This window comes from Dipodomys merriami, unplaced genomic scaffold (genome assembly GCF_024711535.1).
Source record: "Dipodomys merriami isolate MVZ:Mamm:240054 unplaced genomic scaffold, mDipMer1.0.p SCAF_291, whole genome shotgun sequence".
NCBI classification, from domain to species: Eukaryota; Metazoa; Chordata; class Mammalia; order Rodentia; family Heteromyidae; genus Dipodomys; species Dipodomys merriami.
This window is the reverse complement of record NW_027204393.1, coordinates 540370-554038: the sequence shown is the minus strand read 5'-3', so window position 1 is coordinate 554038 and position 13669 is coordinate 540370.

The following is a 13669-nucleotide window of genomic DNA, read 5'->3' as shown; positions in this document are numbered from 1 at the left end:
TTTCTGTGTCCTCCTTACCCTCCCAAACACAGATAAATGAACAAACAGACCAAAAAGAAAACAAAAGAAAAACAGCTAAAAAGGAAAAAAAAAACCTCTTATTTTCATTTCCTGGAGTTCATCTTGATACAGAGTGAACTTTCTAAAATGGAAATATGATCACATCAAGTCTATTTAAAAATAAAACCATTCAATGTTACCTGTCATCTTCAGGATCAAGTTCAAATGCCTTAGCATGACAAGGCACAACTTTTTATGAATTGGTCCCTTTCCCAGCTGCAGTTGTGCAGTTAAAAGCACCCTTGTCTTTGCCTAAGATGTTCCTACCACCCAGTCATCTTCCTCTTCCCCTGTCTATTTGGCAATCTCCACTTGAGCCTTGTGGTACTCAGTTTCAACATCACTTTCTCTTTGAAGCTTTGTTGACCTTTCAGGCTGGGCAAGTGCCTGCTTCGGGAGTAGCGCGCACACACACACACACACACACACACACACACACACACACACACACACATGCACACACACACACACATGCACACACACACACATACATACACATCTCTTATTAGAGATTTACAATAGTCCATAGTAATCCATTACTTTTCCTGTTTCTTGTTCAGCATGGCAGGCTGGAATGCACAGACATATTCACTGCTGGCATTCTCTAGCATTTGACACAGTGTCTGGCCCCCACTGAATAATGTCTGGTCCACTAAAGCTGTTGAAAAACTTGCCTCAGTCTACCACGTTTTCTTTCTTCTTTTTTTTTTTTGTTGGTCGTGGGGCTTGAACTCAGGGCCTGGGCACTGTCCTTGAGCTCCTTTGATGAAATCTAGTACTGTACTACATTGAGTCACAGCTCCACTTCTGATTTTTTGAGTGGTTAATTGAAGATAAGAGTCTCACGAACTTTGCTGTGTGGGCTGGCTTCGAATTGTGATCCTTAGATCTCAGCCTCCTGAGTAGCTAGGAGTACAGCAGTGAGCCACCAGCTCCCGGCTATATATATTTTTTTCTTATTACAAATAATGTGTGAACTGGTTGGAGATTTTCTTCTTTCTCTTTTTAGAAGTCATATAATTTTCTCTTTAGTAATATTTGAACCAGCTTTGCCACTGAGCAATAGTGGTTTCTTATACAAGTCAACTACCTCCCTTGAAGCTAAATTCTCTTTTTGGGCAGTGAAAGGAATATTTTCCTAAATGTTTTTGGGGGCTAATTTGAAGTACATAAAAGCACCAAATAATAGGCAATATACTTAGGATGTTACAGCTCACATTTCTACATTTTACACCATTTAGAAGAAAAGAGAGGGAGTGTAAACTTGTTCAACCACTTTGGAAAGCAGTATGGAGGTTCCTCAAAAGACTCCACATAGAGTGCCTCTATTACCCACAATCCCTCTTTTGGGCATTTACCCGAATGATCACAAACAAGACCACACTAAAGCTACCAGCACAACTATGTTTATCACAGCATTATTTACCATAGCTAAGATATGGAACCAACCCAGATGCCCCTCAGTTGTTGAATGGATCAAGAAAATGTGGTATATATACACAATGGAATTCTATGCCTCCATCAGAAAGAATGACATTGCCCCATTTGTTAGGAAATGGAAAGACTTGGAAAAAATTATATTAAGTGAAGTAAGCCAGGCCCAAAGAAACATAGGTCCCATGGTTTCCCTTATTTGCAATATCTAGTATATGTCTGAATCAAGGGAAAAGGTCAGATAAAGTGATGTTAGGGAAATGAACCCTAAGATATGTATTCAAATGTTTTTTTTCTTTCATGGGATTATTTCTAACACATTTATAAGATTATTTCTTTGTTGCTTTGTATGTCTCTCCCCCACAGTATAACCCCTGCTTTCATTGTATTTGATGTTGGTATAATTTGTGGAGGGGAAGGGGAAAAACAAATCGTTTAAACAGGGATACAGGTGGACCCATTGAAATAATGAGATGTACAAGTCCTTATGTCGAAAATGAACTTTACAACTTTGGTGCGGGGTGGGGGGGTGGGGTAGGGTTGAGGGGGTGAGGGGGAGGGGGGAGGATTAGGCGGGGAGGGGTGGAGGGAGGATGGGAAGGGATGGGAAGGGGAAACAAAGGAGGAGACTACAATGCTTGATAAGAAATGTACTCATTATGTTGCCCATGTAATTGTAACTCCTCTGTACAGTATTTTCACAATAAAAAAAGGAGAAAAAAAGAGAGACAAATGTCACATGGCTTCCTGGCCATGCTCTTGTGAATTTGAGAGGTCATGTCAAAGATGGCTAGTGAAGTCATAAAGAAATAACATGGAGTCCTTAAAAACGTTGCACCATTCCGAACATATCAAAAGAGTCTTAGAGAAGAGTATCTATTCTTTTCTAATTGTGTGTTTTCTTTGTCCTTTCTTTTCTGGTACCAGGGAGTGAGCCCAGGAGGTTGCACTTCCTAGACAAGCGCTTTGCCTCTGAGCTACATCCCAGCCTGAACATCTCTCATTTGTAACTTGAACAAGCTGAAACAGAGTCCTGTGAGGTGGAGCTCTACTCCTGAGATATGTCTGCCATGTTGAATCTATCGGAGCATTGTGCTGGACGGGTTCAGAGTGTTGTTCTGGAACATTCTGCCACTGACAGTCACAGATGAAAATCTCATTGACGTGATGCAGCAATCTAAGAAGCTCTTGAAGAATATTCCAAATACGAGCTTCACAAACTGCCCAGTTTAAAGGCTATGGAAAGGAACTGGTCAGTAACCAGAGTCAGGGATAGAGTCTTTCTGTGGATAGTCCAGTCCATTTGAGAAGACTTCCTGAGCACGTGGTATGTGTTAGGCCCACTGTCAAGTTCTGAGAACACAAAGATGTGGTAATAGTAGAAGAGGTCACAGAAGGATTGTGGTTTCAGTAGGGTCTGTGGGAAAGGATCACCACAAGGTTCAATGAGCGAACATTCCCAATCATTGCATAGGTGACAGGAGGCCTGTTTTCCTGTCTCTACACTCTGTGAGCTGGAGGTGTCCCACAGGTTCAGAAGCAGAACTTCTGCTGTCGTTTGGGCTGCATGTGAGAGTTATGGGTCCTCCTTAGAAATGACATCCCACGAACACCTAACCATTCACAGGCACCTTTCTTTAGACAAGAAGATCATTTGGTCTTTTGATCATTTGAAACGTGAAAAAACACGAACAATTTAGCTTTACTAAGTTATTTAAGTCTTACAGCAACCTAATGAGATGTTCTGTGCTGGTCTTTACATCTGGTACTCTCTGCATTCTAGTGCTTTCCATTGTCAGGTGGCTGTGGTGGAGATTTTGAAGAGAAATGGAGGAAAAGTCTGTCTAGATTGCCACAGCTGTCTTTCTTTTTGTCTTATTAACATCAGTTAGTTGTAAAGGGAGTTTTATTTTGTCATGTTAGTTTATACATCTAACACATTTTTTTTAATGTGTGTGCCAGTACTAGGGCTTGACCTCAGGGTCTGAGTGTTGTTTCTTAGCTGTTTTACTCAGTAATGGCATTTTACCATTTGAGCCACAGACCTGCTTTTGGCTTTTTGGTGGTTACTTGAAGATAAATGTTCCACAGATTTTCTTGCCTGGGCTGGCTTTGAACCATGGTCCTCAATCCTCCTAAGTAGCTAGGATTACAGATGTGAGCCACCAGTGCCTGGCCATTTCGCTTGAAATCTCTGTCTCTATCTCTTCTTCCATACTAAAGCAATGGTCGCCATTGTCACAGCAGAGAGTGTGATCTCAAGATATGAGCACAGAATTCACAAAAACAGGACTTGTTCTGTGTGGTAGACTAATTCCGTATCTATGCAATAATATGCACTATAGTTATTAGGTTCTCGAGTATTCAAAAATAAATAATAAGCATGACTAACATTTGGTTTTTAACAGTTAAGTAATGGATTAAGAAGAAAAGAGGAGATGGCCACAACAAGAGCTTTCTAAGCGTGTGTCCCAGCCTGGCCTACTCTGACTGTGCTCTTGGGCAGTAGTTTGCTAGGCTGACCACCTACAGTTTAATCACCTATAAAATGGTGACAACAATGGAAGTTATTTTCTTGGGTTTGGGCAAAGGTTAGGTAATATCTACGAAAACCCATTGTATGATGCAAGGTGTTTACAATTAGTTTTTAGGTCATGGGGTTTGAACTCTGGGCCTGGGCCATGTCCCCTTGAGCTCTTCGACTCAGGGCTAGGGCTCTATCACTTGGGCCACAGAGCCACTTCTAGTTTTCTGGTAGTTTATTGGAGATAAGAATCTCAAGGATTGACTTATTTCTAATTTAGTTATACAGTAAGTTGGAAATCTGTTAACTGAAATGTATTATGCCCTTGTTAATACACCATATTTGGCATTCTATTATAAATGTTAATTTATTTTTAAAAAGCAATAAAAAACTTATTTTAGTAAGAAAAAAAGAGTCTTAAGGACTTTCTTTTCTGGGCTGGCTTTGAACTGTGACCCTTAGATCTCAGCCTCAGTAGCTAGGATTACAGGCGTGAGCCATTGGCACCCGACTAAATGTTGGTTTTTATTTTGTGCTATGTTTTGGGCTTCCCTAGTTTTGGTGATGTGAAAATCAGGATGACCCCATCCTGGCTGCTAAATGGTATTTTCTGGATGGCCTTGTGGCCAGGAATGCCTTTGACTTGTGCGTTGTGGTTTCTGTAGGCCACATAATTTCCTAAGTTTTTCACTGTTCATGATTACTATGACACACAGAGCAAACTGAATTCTGGTAAGGGAGTGCCTCCTATTCACTTATGCAAAACTCTTACTTTCCTTCTGCAGATTTTCCTATCAGATTACTTTGCTAATGCTAGAATTCTTTTGTTAGAGAATGAGTGATGGGCCAGCAGAGAGGTATGACACAGTGAGGAGGAGAAGCCAGCCCATGTGACCTGGCCCTGTTGAGATTAAGGACAAGGAATCTACACTGACTGTCAAGACGCAAGGGTTGAGTGTAGCAGAGCTTGTCAACTGTTTAGTCCTAACAAGCTACTTTCTTTAGTCAGACAGTTCTCAGGTTTAGCTTGGCACCTGACTGACAAGCTCTCTTATGCTTATGTGTAGTGGGGATACTAAATCTGTTATGTAAATGGAAATGATATGTACATTCTTTTAGGGATTTTTTTAAAAAGGCCTTTTAGGGTTTTTCACTCAGGTGTGTGTGTGTGTATGTGTGTGTGTGTGTGTGTGTGTGTGTGTGTGTGTGTGTGTGTGTGTGTGTTCTCCTTTAGCTGAAATATGGATATGATGGTAGGAGTGATAGTAGCAACACTTGACTACAAAACAAAAGCTGCATGTTGTGTAACCATCCCACATCCATTTCCAGAATTTGTTCATCATCCTAGAAACTCTATGCCCTCTCAACAATAACTCCCAAGAATTCCCTTTCCTGACCCCTGGTAAATGCTATCTACGTTCTGCTTCTGTTTATTCCAGTCATTCTGTATAGGTGGAATGAATCATTCAATATCTCCTCATTAGCATTTGTTTTATTCCACTTAGTTTATTGTACTCAAGGCTCTGCCATGGTTTATGTGTGAGAATGGTATTCCTTTATAAAGCTAAGTAAGATTTTATGTATACACAAATTTTGCTTATTCATCTACTGATTAAACACTTGGATTGTTTGTGCTTCCTTGGCTGTTTTGAATAGCAGTACTGTAATGAACATGGCTGTGCAGGTTCTTGTTGAATTGTGAACACGTCAGTTTTGATCTCTGATCTCAAGTAGTGTACTGGTGCTTCACTGGGGACAGAACAGCACATGGGACCTGCATGTAATGTTTCTATTGGAGTCACACTTGGTGCCTAGACACAACAGCTGGTCTCTGGCATAGCTGTGAGACTGTTTGCCATGGGCTGCTATCTCCCCATTTTCAAGGAGGGGCTCTTAAGGGATGGGGCGGATACAAGGAGAGTGACAATGGGGTCTGGGTGAGGCATGAGTTTGTGCAAATGTACTTCACTCTGTCTGTTCCTGGATGTAACACATCCTGCTGACATTCCTGGGCTGGGTGGAGGGGTGCCTCATTTTGTTCAATAGAGAGTCAGAGACTGGAGGCTTAGAGCTGGAGGTCATGGCCTTCAGTACTATAAAGGTTGTGCATGTATTTGGCTGATAATCCTGTCTCTAGTGTTGGTGGTCCCTGTTGTAGCAGAGAAAAGTTGCCTTTGAAGCTATGCAGCAGAAGAATACTTTCTGAGTATGACCATGATTTCAATTTCTGAGAAATGCAGTCAGAAGGGTTCTCACTTAGGTCATCTTGCCCCAAAGATATGGTCTGTAGGCCTGAGTTTTTCTACTGGCTGCTAATGAATTTTAGAATCAGTGTCAACACAGAAGCCACTTCATGGCCTTGGAATCTCCTATGTTGATCTTATACTCTGAGAGATCAGATTCCAGAATGATGGGGATTCTGACTGTATATTTCAACCAAAGCCAAATGAGGACAGCAAGGACAGGAGTTCTTCTATGTCCTTGATTTGGGGCGCTGTTCCTTTGACCTTCCATCACTGAGTAAAAACTCAAATTCTTTTATTCATTGTGATTTCAATCTTGTTGTCTTTACTGCTTGCTACACTCATAAAAGGCCTTAATTACACATTCACTAAGGAAAATAACATGTTGGTCTCTGTTAGGAAGAAAAAAGGACTTATATTTAAAGTCTTGGTTAACTGCAGGAATAAAAATTTGTGGAATAGAATAGTTCTGAAGACCCTGGCTGGAGGCCAGAGCTCTCCTGTTGTATTTGTTGAGTTTCTATAAAATCAACGAGTCAATTTTTCAATTAAAAAAATACAAGCATGTCGCATTAGCTTGCCAACAGAGCCTGGAGAAAAGCTTTAGTACTGTTGTGGAATTGGGAGGTTCCATGCCAGGGAGCCAGGGTGGGGGAAAAGTATGCAGAGGAAAGGATGCAAGGTGGTTGGGTATTTCACATATGCCTGTTCCCTGGCTGGAGACTCACAAATGGATATGACTACTTTCAGCTCATGGCTCAGTTTTAGAGAAGGTAGACCGATATGTTGTCTACACCCTAGAGTCTTAGCATGTATAAACTGGTTTCTCAGTAGCTGTTGGAGAAGTTGGATTCTACTTCATCCGAAGTAGTACTCTGTGGATCCTGAGACTTTGGTCATTTGTTTTAGTTGGTGGGACCTTAGTCACAATAGCAGCAGGTGGGCAGAACAAGTTGCCAAGGCCTGGAAGAGAGATGAAGCTAGAGAAATAGAGGCAGTTTGTAAGTTGTATTTGATTTGGGCAGGGTCAAAGTTCAAGTTCAAGTTCAAGAGTAAGTAGTGCAATAGTCAATCATCATCAGTTTAGTTGCAGAATCTTTTCCTAATCTGCAGAACACACCCTATGTCCATTAACAATCACCCCTCTCTCCCATCCACTTCTCTTCCTCAAGGAGCCTGGAAATCACCAATATGCTTTCTGCATAGTTCTGTGGATTTGCTATTCTGAATATTTCATATAAAATGATGTCATTTAATGGATGACCTTTTGTGCCTGGCTTCATTCACTTAGAAGAATGTTTCCAAGTTTACAGAAAATCATGTTATAATATATGTTAGAACTTCTTTCTTTCTTGTCCGTCCTTCCTTCCTTCCTTCCTTCCTTCCTTCCTTCCTTCCTTCCTTCCTTCCTTCCTTCCTTCCTTCCTTCCTTTTTGTTGGTCTTGGGGCTTGAACTCTGGGTCTGAGTGCTGTCTTCCTAAGCTCTTCAGCTCAAGGCGAGCACTCTACTACTTGAGCCACAGGGCCACTTCCGGTTTTCTAGTGGTTTATTGGGAATAAGAGTCTTACAATCTTTCTTGCCTGGGCTGGTTTTGAACTGTAGTCCTCAGATCTCAGGCTCCTGAGTACGATTACAAGCATGAGCCACCAGTGCCCAGCCTTCCTTCCTTCCTTCCTTCCTTCCTTCCTCCCTACCTCCCTCTTTCTTTCTTTCTTTCTTTCTTTCTTTTTCTTTCTTTCTTTCTTTCTTTCTTTCTTTCTTTCTTTCTTTCTTTCTTTCTTTCTTTCTTTCTTTCTTTCTTTCTTTCTCTTCTTCCTTCCTTCCTTCCTTTCTTTCTTTCATTCTTTCTCTCTTCTTCCCCTTCCTTCTTCCCTCCATGCCTCTCTCTCCTTCCTTCCTTCCTTCCTACCTTCCTTCCTGCTTTCCTTCCTTCCTTCCTTCCTTCCTTCCTTCCTTCCTTCCTTCCTTCCTTCCTTCCTTCCTACTTTCCTTCCTGCTTTCCTTCCTTCCTTCCTGCTTTCCTTCCTTCCTTCCTGCTTTCCTTCCTTCCTTCTTTCTTTCTTTCTTTGCTTACTTGCTTTCTGTTCTTGTGATGCTAAAGATCAAACCCAGGGCACCATGCATGTTAGACTACTGAGCTATATCTCCAGCCACTTAATTTTTATTGTAGCAAAATATTCACAATATAGTATTTATCCATTTATAAGTATATATTTAACATCATTAAATAGACTTGGTGCTGTGTACTTGCCACTATCATCCTTTCCCCCTTTTTTATATGAGCCTCCCCTGTATCTTGGGATGATCAGTACATGCCATCATACCTAGATATAGGCTGACAAAAGGATCGTATGCACTTTTGCTCCTGGCTGGCCTAAAGCTGTGATCCGTCTGTTCTTAGTCTACTGAGTAGCTAGAATTATAGGCATAAGGTTGAGGCTTCTAGTACATGGCAAATATCCAAGACCAAAGGTCTTGGAATGTATCAGAATGGGGATAGGAAAGAGAGCACTGGGTTCTGCACTGGAGGAGAAGGTCCTGGGGAACCAGGAGGTACTTTCTCTCTGCTGGCCTCAGTGCCCAACAGTAATGAACTCTGTGAGAAGGAAAATGTTGTGGAAAATGAAGTGATCTGCTGGTCCTGGGCTCAGAGCTCTTAGTCCACAGCACAGCAAATCATACATGGCAGGGATGCTGCTCTGGAGGTTGAATAGTCTCTGGCTGTGGACTTGTGGTCCACAGTTTCTGCAATATTGGGACTCACTCTCTGCCACAGAGGTGGGGTCTCCTGGATCACTGAGCTCCCCAAACCCCAAGCTTCTAAACTCCCCACTACTTAACATTCCCAGTGAGTCTGTCTGACTGACTCTTTCCTCATGACTACCTTTCTTGGTTGTCTCCCATCCACACACCATGGCAGGTTGTCTCCTGGCTCCTTGAATTATCATTGTTCCTTGTTTTCAGATCCCCAGAAGAGCTTGATTTCAAACAGTAATCCTCTCAAGATGGCACCTGGCTAAATCCAAGTCCAAGATATAGGGAGTGATGGCATGGATTTCTTCTTCATAGCTGGTCTGCTATGCAAAGAGAAGTCATGATCACACCAAATCCTTACTCTGCATTTAAGGCTCGTGAGAACTTAAGGTTTGGGTTGGCAGTCTGCTGCCACCAGGGTTGTGTTCCTGCTCTATATGATTTCCCTTTCCCCTTGTCTTTCCCGAGACATCAGAGTTGGACTCATGAACTGTTTCCCACTTTTCTCATCTTTTTTTTCTGTGCTTTTTACCTATCCAGTCACAGCTGCCTTGATTCTAGATGCCCTTCTTCTTTGTCTGGTTTCAGAATTTAGTCCCTCCTTCATTATCCTGACTCTTCTAATTCTAAGTTATATGGAGGCGTCCACCAACTTACCCAGATACCTCAAATGTTTGATCAACCATCATTTTCCAGAATATTTTATCTTCCTAAGATTTTTTTGTTTGCTTGTTGAAATTCCATAATTTATTTTTTAAAATACGTCTTTTATTGTAAAAATACTGTACAGAGGTATTACAGTTACATGAGCAAGGTAATGAGTACATTTCCTATCAAGCATTGATACCTCCTCTGTTTTTCCCTTACCATCTCTTCCCTCTCCACCTCCCCAACTCCTCCTCCCCCATCCCCTGAAGTTGTAAAGTTCATTTTCAACATAGTGTCTTGTACATCTCATTGTTACAATGGGTCAACCTGTATCCCTATTTAAGCATTTTGTTTTTTCCCTTTCCCTCCCCAAGCTAGAGAAGTGTATATATTAGATGCAGGGCACCAACATCAAATAGAGTGAAAACGGGTTATACCGTGAGGGCGGAACATACAAAGAAACAAAAGAATCACATGGTACATTATAAATAGGTTAGGAACAACAGCAAGAAAGAAAAAGACATTTGTGTCCCTATCTTGGGGTTCATCATCTTATATCATCATATGTACATAGCTTTGGACCTTTTCTAATTGTCCCAGATATATACTAGTTATTGCAAATAAGGGAAACCACAGGACCTATGTTTCTTTGGGCCTGGCTTACTTCACCCTAAGATGAATTTTTATGCTTATTGAATACTAAGTTCCTGACTCCACTTTCCCTCATTCACAATGACCACCTGTGATGGTTAAGTTTGATTGTTGACTTGGTTGGACTGAGAAGTGCCTATAAGGTTAGTAAAGCACACCTTCCCGTGTGTCTGTGAGGGAGGTGATGAAAAGACTGACAGAAGGTGGAAGGTCTGCCCTGAATGTGCATGGTCCCATCCCATAGGTTGGGGCCCTGGTAAAAAAGGAGGAGAAGGATAGAGCCCACTAGTATAGGCTCTCTCTCTCTCTCTTTCTCTCTCACTCTTTCCTCTTTCTCTATCTCTAGCTATCCATTTCTCTCTCTTTTCCTCTCCTCTTTCTCTTTCTGTCTCTTTCTGTCTATCTCTCTCTCTTTCTCTCTCAGTCTCTGTCTCTGTCTTTCTGTCTGTCTGCTTCTTGGCTGCCATGATGTGAGCTGCTCTGGTCTTCCATACCCTCCCTGCCATGATGGAATCTCTGAACCAGGAGCCCAAAATCTATCTTTCCTCCCCGTAAGTTGTTCCTAGGTAGTTTTTCACAGTGGTAAAAGTTTGACTAACACACCATCACCCTGCTTTCTGCCTTGATGACTACTCAGATATTTCATGTAATGGACTTATATAATGTATGTCCTTATATATTTGTTTTATTCCATTTAATTTTCAAAACTCATCTATGTTGTGACATATACAAGTATTTTAGTCATTTTTACAGCCAATATTTTATGTATATACAAAACATTGTGTGTACATACCACATTTGTTTACTTATCTGTTGTAGACACTTGACTTATTTCTACCTTTTCATGATTTTAAACAATGCTTCTATGGCCATTGGTGTACAGATGACTGTTTGAATTCCTGCTATCAACTCATATATATATTAGAAATGGAGTTAAGCCATGTTCTATTATACTAACTATATTGTTTTCCACAGAGGCTTCACAGTTTTACATCTCCAATGCACAAGGGCTCCCACTTCTCTACTCTCTCACCAAACACTTTTTATTTTCTGTTTTTATAATAGTAGACATCCTAAAATGTGTGATACAGGATTTCATTTGGGTTTTGATTATTATTAATGACAAGTTATATTTAATATCCTCATGTGCTGATTGGCCATTGATACACTTTTTTTTTGGAGAAAGATCTATTCAAATCTTATGCCTATTTTATAATTGTGTTGTTGATAAAAAATTAAAAATGTGTATTTTCCAATATTTTAGTATCTTCTGACTATTCTTCTGTATGTCAATTTTTCTATTTTCTCCTGATATCTCTTTGTGAAGCACTGAAGACTAATTTATGAGCAATAGAAATTCATTTCTTACAGTTCCAGAGATAAGGAAATCTGGGATGAAGTCACTGGAAGTGTCTGGTGAAGGCTTACTTGCTACTTTGAAGTGACACTTTGTTGGGCGTGGTATGGTACCTCATGCCTATCATCCAAGCACTTGGAAACTGAGGCAGGACCAAGACTTTGAGGCCAGCCTGGTTACAAAGTGAGACTCTTGTTTCAACAGAATGAACGAGTGCTGTGGCCTGGCATAACAGGAGATAGCAGTTCTGTTGTAGGGTCTATATAAGGTCATCAATTTCACCCCAGTGGGCTGTGTTCTCAGGATTTAAATGCTTCTTTTTAACATTATCATGTTGATGATGGAGATTGAGCAGATTAAGTGTCCGCAGGTCCTGTCCAGACAATGGCCCATCCAGAATTTGCATCAATTCTACATTATCTATCCACACAGTATCTGTCTTTATGGAAGACTTCTACAGCTCACCATTGCCTTTCTGTTTTCTTTCCCCATCCCCTGAATTAGAAGTTGACACTTCTAATTCAGTTTTTTTTTGTCTTTATGACCTTAAGGTTTATTTCTTTTGAAAGGACAATTTTTAATCTGTATGGAACATTGATGTTTTATTCACAGTCAACTTGATATATCTAGAATTCACTACTGTGGTCATTATTTTTCAGTTTGTCTTTTGTTCTTTTCCACTTTGGCCAACTTGTGCATGGATTAAAAGCATGTAGAATCCAATGAATGACCACTGGGGAAATTATTATTATTACTATTATTATTATTATTATTATTATTATTATTTGGTTTTTTATTCTAGTCATCCTATACATGTGAAGTAGTATGTCAATATGGTTTCATGTGTATTGTTCTAATTGATTATGTTGAGCCTCTTTACATGTGCTTATTTGTGTATTTTCTCTTGAGAAATGTCTGTTTAAATCTATTGCCAATTTTTAACCAAGTTTTTTGTCTTGTTGAATTGTGTTCTTTACATATTCTGAATACATGTCTGTTATAAATTATATGAATTGGAAATAATTTCTTTTATTCTGTGGCTTAATTTTTCACTTTCTAATGGTGTCATTGAACCACAATTATTTTTAATTTGGATGAAGTCCAAGTTATTTGAAAGAAAATTGATGTTCTATGTATTCTAATCATCCCCATTCCCATCACTATTATTTATAGCCCTAGCTTTTTCTGAAAACAATTTAAATTGTCCTATTTCTTATATTAAAACCAAATATTTTCTTTTTTTAAAATTTATTTTTTTTATTGTGAAAATACTGTACAGAGGAGTTACAATTACATGGGCAAGATAATGAGTACATTTCTTATCAAGCATTGTAGCCTCCTCCTTTGTTTACCCTTCCCATCCCTTCCTATCCTCCCCCCCCCCCCGCCTCCCCAATCCTCCCCGCATTTGACTACATATCTTAGGGTTCATTTCCCTAACATCACCTTATCTGACCTTTTCTGCTTGACTCAGACATATACTAGATATTGCAAATAAGGGAAACCATGGGACCTATGTTTCTTTGGGCCTGGCTTACTTCACTTAATATAATTTTTCCAAGTCTTTCCATTTCCTAACAAATGGGGCAATGTCATTCTTTCTGATGGAGGCATAGAATTCCATTGTGTATATATACCACATTTTCTTGATCCATTCATCTACTGAGGGGCATCTGGGTTGGTTCCATATCTTACTATGGTTAAATAATGCTGCAATAAACATACTCGTGCTGGTAGCTTTAATGTGGTCTTGTTTGTGAACGTTTGGGTAAATGCCCACAAGTAGGATTGCTAGGATTGCATAGGGGAGCTCTATGTGGAGGCTTTTGAGGAACCTCCATACTACTTTCCAAAGTGGTTGAACAAGTTTACACTCCCACCAACAATGCAGTAAGGTTCCCTTCTGTCCACATCCCCTCCAGCATCTGTTGTTATTAGAGTTCTTGATTATAGCCATTCTAACTTGAGTGAGGTGGTATCTCAATGATGTTTTGATT